Here is a 10,827-nt window from a genome sequence, read left to right as displayed (position 1 = left end):
AGTGTAAGGCTTGCTTGCCGGTGGGTTCTTGTTTTTGCCATTCTACATAACATTATAATTGAGCAGGAAAATGGTGATACATTTGAAATCGAAAACTTAGAAGATAGTTTTGACAATGATGAAGTGAATGAGAACCAATTCCAACAGTTTCCAGTCTTAGAAGGAGAACACAAGAGACGAGCCATAATAAAAATTTTAAATGAAATGTCAACATTAAATAATTTGTAAATTTTTTCAGGTAATTTAGTATTCTTCTTTGTATATAATTGCGAAAAATAACCTGTATATTAATTTTAGGTCTGAAAAATCTAACAACACCCTCACATCCTGCCCTTACCCTACGATGACTTGGAAAAGCCAAACAATATGGTTGAAAGCTATTGCTGTCGGCGAAAGCCAGCAACCAAAATGCCTTAAATTAACAACTTTTAATTTGATTTCATATTTTAAAGCATTAGAAACTGTTAAAGTCTTCTTTATTTGTATATAAGTATGTAATCTTTAAAGACACAAAATATATGTGAGGATTAAAAAGTTCTTATGCTTTTTTATATTTTAACTCTAGTTCGTACATTTTGAGTTTTTCTTCTCTTTCATTTTCTAATTTCATTTTCGCCAAAGCAAGTCGTTCATCACGTTCAATTTCTAGCTTTTTCATCTCCAATTCCTGTTTTTCTTTTTCTTTCATCCAGTCAAATTTTTGCTTCTCCAAGTCCAATTTTGCTTCAAGCATTCCTTGTAATACGCCGGCAGAGCTTGCATTTGGATTTTGCTTTTTCTTTAGGCTGTGTTTCGATGTCATTCTTTTTTTTAAATTCTCAATCTCCGAGTCGCCGTTGAAGCTGCTTGCATTGTTCGATGATAATTCCAGTGATAAATGAACGTCTGGCTGTGGAGTATCGGGCGGAATAGGAGTATATATAGTATAGTGGCTGATATACGTGAACTCGAGCAACTATTTGAAATATCATAAACATTATCAAATAAAAAAACCTCCTCGTTATCTTCATAGAGGACTTCTATATTGATACTCTCAATTATAACCGTAGGGTTCACGCACTTTCTGAGCCCAAAAATCTCGTCCAGTATTTCGAAGAAGGGACAAATATTTTGAATGTAGTCTGCGAAATTTGGTTTAATTTAATTTCGTATTTAAAAGACAAAGAAAATAAAATACCCTTGACGCTTTCTTCTTCTCCATTTTCAATTAATCCAGCTCCAGTTTGACTACGCCATTTCACGGCCTCCATATATATTCCTTTTAAATAGCGCATTTTGCTTTTCATCACTTTCCAATTAATGTTTGCGAGCAAAGGGCACTTAGCAGATATTTTCGAATAAAATTTTTGTGCAATAGGCTTCTGTATAAAAAAAAATTATGCATTTATAAGCCAATGAAAAAAATAAATAAGATACAAACCTCAAATGACTCCGGGCGGTCTTTTATTTCTCCGCGCACTTCCTCTAAAAGGCTTCTATATATATATAGTTTGCTCACTGATCCAACGATGTGTTGGTGCTGCCCGGAAGCGCTTAGCTTTGACCTTTTCTTCTAATTCCTGAATATAAAATGTATTTCTGCAATTTTCATCTTCACGAGAAATTTAAGTAATACTTACTGATGCACTCATTATACAAAGGTTTCAGATTATTTCTTTAAATTAAACAAAATTTTGCAACAAGCACAAATGTTTACCGTTCTTTTTTTCTTTGCAAGTAGTGTTGCCTGCACTAAAAACTTTACTTTTTTGAAGCACTAAATGTAAATTATTTTCGTGTAATGGCAACACTAAAACAAAATATCAGTTTATGAAGCAAATACGCGTCGAATTTGCCTCATAGTTTTATACGAAACGCGTAAACTCTTTTTCATACAAATTTTGACAGCTCATTTATAAGGCACAGAATTTTACGAGTTTGAGAACTTTATGAGGCATTTATGAGTTTGATGGAATACCCTAAATATGATGGCATGTAAACGTATAGAATTATATGCAAAAGGCCAACATACATACGTCTGTAATAGCAATGTACATATATTTTTTTAAAACTCATATAAAAATGTTTGTGTTCTTTTTATTTTCAAGTTTTTAACGTATGCAACTTTTTCTACCCACATGTATCCAAGCTAATGTTTGAATATTGTATAATGGCAACCTTAAGCTATACAATGACTTTTGATCGAGTACCACATCTTTCCCCAATAATTAATACGCTTTTATTAGCTTCACTTGTAGGTATGTATGTATGTTTGTAACTTTTTAAGTGGTACTGAAACGTAGAATATTTGAGCGACACTGTAGGAAGGCGACAGTAAGTTTAAGCGGTTCACCAAAAATATGCAACATCTATATAAAACTAGTTTTGGCGACATTTGAGTAGCATATGTATATACTGAAAAATGCATACATAAGTATAACCGCGCACCAGAAGAAACAATATCAAATAATGCAAAACATGTGACTTTTAGGTAATAAAAAAATTAATACTTATAATAAAATTTTTGTAGTAAAAAAAAAATCAGATACTAGTTTTCAAAATGCCTCCGAAAAGCAACTGCAGTTGAAAACTTCTTTTTTTAACTTTGGCTGTCACGTCTATGTGAGCTTTTTAAATCTAATGGCGGAGAATACGTTTTATGTTATATTCGTTTATATTTCACAATAGTGGTAAATCTCATAGAAGAAAAAATAGATTCTTTCAATATAAAATAAGATTTCATAAAAATTTTAAATACACAAAGAAATATTCTACCCACACCCCTTATTTGAACCCCTCTACCTGAAAAAATGGAAAATGAGACAACGCACCTACCTAGCCTACCTACTTTCCGGGTCGACCACTTGAATTATAAGTGCTAGTCAAGAACAATAGAAATGGATTAACCTAAGTTTGTACCGTTACTTTTTTGGTTCCCGCGGGACATCATAAATATCATAAATATCAGGAATATATTAGGTATACAATCAAACGAAAAAAAAACAGTCGAAGTGTACGGTTGTGACAATTTAAAATTATAAGCGAAATATATTTACATAGATTTTCTAAAAGTCTGTGTGTCGTATAGTATATTTGATTAAAATCTGAATGGAAAATGGAAAGATCGTCAGAACACTTAAGCGAATTAGAGAAAATAAAGGAGAAAAGAAGGCTCTATATGAGAAGTTATAGAGCCAAGCAGTCGAAGGAAGGCAGAGAGACTCGCTTGAAGCAAGTGCGTCAGCATGCAGCAGAAAGCCGAGCCTCAGAACCAAAGGAAGTCTGAAAGGATCGTTTGCAGCAAATGCGTTAGCATGCAGCGGAAAGCCGAGCCTTTGAACCAAAGCAAGCCAGAGAGGCTCGTTTGCAGCAAATGCGTTAGCATGCAGCGGAAAGCCGAGCCTCAGAACCAAAGCAAGTCAGAAAGGATTATTTGCAGCAAAGGCGTCAGCATGCAGCGGAAAGCCGAGCTTCAGAACCAGAAAAAGCCAGAGAGGCTCGTTTGCAGCAAATGCGTCAGCATGCAGCGGAAAGCCGAACCTTAGAACCAAAGCAAGCCAGAGAGGCTCGTTTGCAGCAAATGCGTCAGCATGCAGCGGAAAGCCGAGCCTTAGAACCAAAGCAAGCTAGAGACGTTCGTTTGCAGCAAATGCGTCAGCATGCAGCGGAAAGCCGAGCTTCAGAATCAGAAAAAGCCAGAGAGGCTCTTTTGCAGCAAATGCGTCGGCCTGCAGCGGAAAGCCGAGCTTCAGAAACAGAAAAAGCCAGAGAGGCTCGTTTGCAGCAAATGTGTCAGAATGCAGCGGAAAGCCGAGCCTCAGAACCAGAGCAAGGCAGAGAGGCTCGTTTGCAGCAAATGCGTAAGCATGCAGCGGAAAGCCGAGCCTCAGAACCAGATCAAGCCAGGGAGGCTCGTTGCAGCAAATGCGTCTGCATGCAGCGGAAAGCCGAGCCTCAGAACCAAAGCAAGTCAGAAAGGATCGTTTGCAGCAAATGCGTCAGCATGCAGCGGAAAGCCGAGCCTCAGAATCAGAACAAGTCAGTGAGGCTCGTTTGCAACAAATGCGTCAGCATGCAGCGGAAAGCCGAGCCTCAGAATCAGAGAAAGCCAGAGAGGCTCGTTTGCAGCAATTGCGTTAGCATGCAGCGGAAAGCCGAGTCTCAGAATCAGAACAAGCCAGAGAGGCTCGTTTGATGCAAATGCAGAAACAAAACGAAGAGGTCCGAAGGTTACGTAAAGCCAGTATTACGAGCTTTAGGCAGGCAATTAATTCATTTTGCGATGCGATATGTGAAGTATGTACTAAACGATGCTATAATCATCAAATTTTTAAGTGGATTGTAGATGCTAGAGCAAACACATATTTGAGTAATGAATTAAAGCAAAAAAAATGTTTGCAATCGTTGCAAAACCCATTTGAGTTCAATGAAAAATATCCACCATCTAAATCTTATTGGAACAATCTGGATCCAGGCTTTATTCCAGAAAATATTAATGTAACGCGACAGTTTTCAGTATCTAGGCAAACGGTATATGATCCACTACATTGGTTGGTCGCTAACAATCCCCTTTATAAAGACGTCACTATCGATCAAAACGTCAATATGAATGAAGAGGATATTATTAGAGTAGAAAAAGCTCCACTAATGAAATCAATGATGAACTTAACAATAACACTAGTGCTTACACAAGAATATGTGATTTTTCGAGAATTGTGCGTGTTTCATGGCACCAAGGAAACGAGCTCATATTCACATCAGGATTTGCAGGTGTACAATGCTGTGCGATGGCATTGTCTAACATCCTAAGAGCCAGTATTCTTGCACCACAACAGTGGTTTACAAACACTCTCAACCTGAATATGATAACGGGTGACCAAATCTACAGCAATATAAGATTTCAAACGGAGCGAAGTTTAATGGCCTATCGTATTGAAGACGATGAATACCTACTGGTGCGAAATTTCCACGCAATAAAAGATATTTTTGTCGCATTCGGCAAACGGTTTCAGATCACTTTTGCCGATGAACCAAGCATATATGGAAGCTTGAGCGACAATAATAATGAAACAAACTTCGGACGCACCCTTCGTCAAGGGTTGGAAGATCTTTTCATGGAACATAACTCCGGCATAATAATAACAGATGGACAAGTATTCGGAGTGATGTACTATGACAACAAATATTACTTCACTAACTCACATTCTTGTGGTCAAAAGGGATCTAGAGCAAAGGATAACAATGGAAAAGCCTGCATTATCGAATGCGACAATTTAGACGAGTTTGTGAGGATTTGTAAACGTACAACAGATAGCAAAAATGTACAGTATACTCTTGATTACGTTGATGTTGTATATGAAACAGATGAGCCTGACGAAATAGAAATACAGCAGAGTATTGAGATAGTAACGGCAGCGTCTGAAATGATTACTTATCAACATGAACTACCTAATCATTTAATTCCACTGCAGACATCTTTGATGGCGCCGATTGATGTAATGCAACCCAATGTGGAAGATGAACTACAGGTTTCACGAAACCTTAACGAAATTACCCGCAAAACGAAAGACAACATCGTTAAAATCGGACATGAACTGAAAGCAGAAGAATTTGCCTGGTACTTCTTGTTTCCTTACGGAAAAAACGGGTTCAGAGAACAAAGGCCTGTAAATATTACAGCGTTAGACTACTTTCAGTTTAGAATTTTGGGAAGTGACACAAGATTTCAATGTAACGACTATCTATTTTATGCCTCATCCTTCTTTGAATATTATAGAATCAAAAGCACTATATCTGCAAGCGGCAAAAAAATTGTTAATCAAGAAGGAGCAATAAAAGATGACCATATTTATGTAAAAAATTTAAGAGGTTTGGCAGCTTATTGGAGATCAGTTCTAAATGAACAATTAGCTCAAATCAGATGTTTAGGACCTCCAACATACTTTGTAACATTTAGCTCAAATGATCTCAACTGGCTAGACCAACGAAAGGCTTTGTTAAAAGCCGATGGTAGGGCTGATGTTGATCCCAGTACTCTCGATACTTATGAGACCCAAAGACTTATCGAGAAGTATCCAGTAATTTTGAGTCGACATTTCATGTTAAGAGTAAATGCTCTAATGAAATTTATAAAAAACTAGCGGACCCGGTGCCTGCTTCGCACGGCACAACAAAATAAGGAAAGAAACACACTTGTTTTTAATAAAGTTGGTTTTGTTCCCTATTATTCAACTTTTAATTCTAGTTTCTTACAATCTTAGACTATGTATCACATAAACTATCTTAGAGCTCTTTCATAGACAACATTTTTGGTTTTGCCATGAGTTGTTGTGTAGATAAAGAAAACTGAAGGCTTGCCAACACGTGAGCACGAAACATAAAACTGGCCGTGTGAAAAGCAAGGATATTCTAAATTAATTCCACACAATTCCAACGATTGCCCTTGCGCTTTATTTATTGTCATAGCAAATGCAAGACGTATTGGAAACTGTAGTCTTTTGAACTCAAAAGGTAAATCTGATGTAATCATTGGAATTCGTGGAATCAATACATCTTCACCTTTAAACTTTCCCTTTAAAATTGTTGCTTCGATCAAATTGTTCATGACCTTTTTAACCACTAATCTTGTCCCATTGCATAATCGTGGTTGATTTATATTTCGAAGCATAATAATGGGAGCACCCACTTTCAATTGTAAACAATGAGGTGGAAATCCGGGTAAATCCAATGAATTCAAAAATTCTGTCGGATAATTAACAGCGTCGTCTTGATTCGTAACCGTGTCAACTGATTGATATGTTACAACCTCGACAGGAACATGGGTTAAAATGTCTGCATTCATTTGACCAACGTCTTTATTTTTAGCGGCCAGTATAGCTCTTTCAGCTAACCAATTATGATTGCGATAAATTTCCGCAATATTTGGAAAAACAATTGACACCAATTCTTCTTTTATCGGTGCAATATTACAAAAGTTATCTGGTAAAGTGATTAAGCCAGTTTCACGACCAACACCAAGTTGACCATTGCCTATTGCCAACAGTTGCCTTGAAAATGTGTCGGCCGATGGATCGTTTTGAATTTGTACTCGCACATTTGTAGTTAAATTCAGTATTTGTACATGTCTCCATAAATAAGATGACTTTAAACATGCTTTTAATTCATCTGCTGGTGTTGAACGGGGAATCACAGGCAATGTCTGATGAAAATCACCAGCCAACAGAATCAAAGCGCCACCAAATATCTGTTGATCATTACTACGCAAGTCTTGTATTGTGTTATTTCATCATTTCGGTTCTCTGCAACACCAAACACAGCCATGTCGCTGCCTTTATTTACCAACTTGCAGATATATTTAATCGATTTAACAGAATTGCAATATTCTACATTGATATGAGCCTTGAATGCTTTTGATAGTATTGGCGAATAGGGGACAACCCACCTATTATCAACTGTAATATCTTGATTATTGACTCGTAGATTGATTGATTTGCCATCATCATCTGTTGAGCGTCGGCGATACAATGGGTAACCATCATTTCCATTAATTGTCTCGGAAATCAAATCTCTGGGATACCGCTTCGTGCATTTCCCATCTTTCATACATGGCGAATTAATATTTAGAACACCACATGGTCCATGAATCATACGTTTTGTAACAACATCAAATAAACCTGGATCGATTTCCTCATCAGGAATTTCTGCTGAGATGATGTCATCTATTTGATCGCTTGTTATTTTGTTGACTAACCACACCAAAATATGGGCATGTGGTAATCCTCTCTTTTGCCATTCCACCGAATACATCCAACATCGAACTTCGCCGAAAACCTGATGTTTAATAATAAAGTCCATCAATGACTTCAGCTTCTGTCTAAAAACTCATGCAGTTATGTCGTGACGGTCTGTAGAAGATTGCCCTTCATATAAATATTGCTTGATTTCGTCCCATTGTGGATTACATGTAAATGTAATAAACAAATCTGGTCGACCATACAAACGAGCATAGCAAATGGCACTAGTGCGCTTTATTCAGGCTCGATCAGAACTGAACTCTAAAACATTCTTACTCTTAAGTCTAAGCCTAAGCCGTCGTCGCTGTCGTTGCTATGTTTTGTCAGATGCAGTGTCAGCGAATCCCACGATTATGCCGACTTGCGTGTAGTGTAAGTCGTCGCTTGTTTGCGCTATATTTGTGCTGCGCCAGCGGATCCCACGGCTACGGTAGCTTGTGAGTATCGTTTGTTGTTGCTTGTCGTTGGCTCATAACTCGGGCCGTTGGTCATGGACTGGGGGGATGTTCAGCATTGCCTGAAATGGATGTTAGGCAGACAATGCTGACTTGGTATTTTGGTGGTTTGCGTTTCGAGTTAACTCCTCCCTTCCTAAGTGGGAATCGTCCACGATTCTCTCGGTGACCTCTCTTACTAAGACATTCATTGCCTTTTTCGCGGTGTGTTTTTTATATTTGCTTAGAGCAAGTCGCAAGATTACTAGGATAAGGATTGATGCTATCGTTACTATAAAAAGCAATGTTATTGAGTTGAGTTGAGTTCTCCTCGAAGAGCGCCAATATGGTTGATATTTTCCGCATTCATTTCATGAAGATAATTCAAACTCAATGTCTCTATATGTCCTAAAAGATTGACTCTTTGAGCCGTTGGAGTGCCAGGAGTACGAGTAGGAGTATGATTTCGATTGTGATACTCGGTCCCATTTACCTTTACTAACTGATCGAAAGTCAAAAGGTAAGTACCGCTGACGGTTCTGCTATCTCCTTTTTCAACCTCTATCGTTGCTGTGGCATTGTTGATAATGACAATGCCGTCATCGACTTCTTTGATGCCCTTATCATGATTGGTAGTAGTTGAACAATTTGCTTACAGCACTCCAGGAATAGTTGCTGACAACAAGTAGGGGTTGTTTGCTTCTTGCAAAAGTTGCAAAAGTTGATTTTTCACATTTAACAGCATACGCTTCGTTTCCGCACTCAGCGACGGTATTAGTATCCCCAAAGTGTAGGACTCGTCCTTCGTGAGGCACGGCGAATAAACTATACTTTTTACAAACAACTTGAGGGATTGGATACTTAACTACAAAGTACAAATTATTCTTATTTTGTAAAGTCTTAATGCTAGACATTCCTATTATTTCTATTATAGTTATGTTAGTCGAGTGCTCATTGATAATATTATTGATATCACTATTATCTAATATTATTGGGTTCACTAGGCTCAACTTAGCTAGGGCTATTGAGATTGTGATTGATTGCAGTTCGAGGATTATTACCTCTATTTCTTGCAAGCATTGTTTCGTAAAAGATGACTTCCAGTGTCTATTGCTTCCTTTTTGTTGAGTTTATAATTGTGTTTATTGTTTGCGTGATTTCCAAGATTTTTTTACTGAATATGCGTATTAATTTTGTACTGTCTGTTATTAGAGTCAATGAGCATATCCTGTTTTAGTTGTAGTCTTTGGAAATCGTCAAAGTCAGGGGTGCCGGCGACGACTTTTAGTGCAGTACCTAAAAAGTTTAAGCTTCGAGCCTGTCGATGATGAATGTCAACGGTTCGAAGTAAAGTCTCGATGTATTTTATGTCTGCTTCTACTATTTTCTTCATGTGTGTCAATGGGAAAAGGTCCATAAATCCTGCCGTCTCGTCGTTCAATGTTGCATATAGTGTCAAGTTGGTAAAGTGCGTCAAATAACCGTAATGTTCCCATACTATTGTGTTTCCGTCCAAAATTGGGATGTAGTTGGAGTTGGTGTAGTCAGTTAGCTTTCGTGTTAAAGTGGTCGTCAATAGGAATGTCGATATTATCCTGTGATTTAAAATACAAGAATTAAAGTAATCAAGTGATTAATTAAGGTGGACGAAGGTTGTCTTTGTGGACCCTCCCCCCCTTTATAAGAACGGTGGTGCCTAGGTCCTGTTCGACTACTTCTTCTGTAAATAGTGTTGAGAGTTTAGTGCCTAGCCTTCGATTAACTTTCACTAGGACCTTGTCATCACATTCTGACGACCCTTATTATGGTATTCGCGATCACTGGCCTGTGCTCTTTCGATACGATTTCGAACTAGTTCCGTAATTTTAGCTGAGCTGGGATGAAGGATGTCTATTGGTTTTTCGTGGGTTATTGAATGAATTGTCTTATTATATTCTATGTTGGCAAGCAAAATCAAGTCAACAGTGTCATCGAGATTTCTTTCTAGCTTTAGACACCAGCTATCTCAGTTAAGGTACTGTGAAAACGCTCCACTTGCCCGTTTGAGGTGATATGCTGTGGAGGGGCGTTGGCGATTTTCACATTGTTGTAATTTAGCAAAGTTGATTTTATAGCATTTGAGTTAAGTGACTTTTCGTTGTCACAGTATATAGTTTTAACGTTTGGAAAATTGTTTATTAGCTGTAGTATAGGTGGTTTTACGTCTATGATGCAAATTTAGAAAACTTATCGACGCAAGTTAGAAAATATTTCTGGTCTGTGGAGAAAATATCGACGTGTAATATTTCACCAGGATTACATGGAACCGGTGTTGCCGCAATAACATGCTTCTTTGGATGTCTTATGTATTTAGACTTTGAACATATTCGGCAATTTGCTACTACTTCCTTTGCCTTTTTATTCATCTTCGGGAAAAAATAGTCAGCCAAGATCTGCTTTACATTTTCTTGCGCTTTATGAGCTCTGTTGTGTTCAGCAAATATAATTTCTTGTTGATCACTTTCGCTGAAGATGTCCGTAACCATCTTTTCGGTATGACGGAATCTTACGTTGGGGTGAAGTTCTACCAGTCGATGTTGAATTTTTGCCAACACTGGTAGGCTGCAATGTATTGCGTTAAC

The 10,827-nt window shown here is 37.7% G+C and overlaps 1 long non-coding RNA gene across 1 annotated transcript; it reads right to left on the bottom strand.

The window, feature by feature from the left end:
- Positions 1–526: 526 nt before the first annotated feature.
- On the bottom strand, positions 527–1,657 carry LOC120781671. Its single transcript, XR_005706123.1, has 4 exons — positions 1,620–1,657; positions 1,421–1,559; positions 1,178–1,361; positions 527–1,121 (listed from the first exon to the last, which is right to left on the bottom strand). It is a non-coding gene; the product is annotated as an uncharacterized LOC120781671 (long non-coding RNA).
- Between the last annotated feature and the right edge of the window lie 9,170 nt (positions 1,658–10,827).

Source organism: Bactrocera tryoni, unplaced genomic scaffold, assembly GCF_016617805.1.
Source record: "Bactrocera tryoni isolate S06 unplaced genomic scaffold, CSIRO_BtryS06_freeze2 scaffold_7, whole genome shotgun sequence".
Taxonomy (NCBI): domain Eukaryota; kingdom Metazoa; phylum Arthropoda; class Insecta; order Diptera; family Tephritidae; genus Bactrocera; species Bactrocera tryoni.
This window is presented reverse-complemented; position numbering and strand designations above follow the sequence as displayed.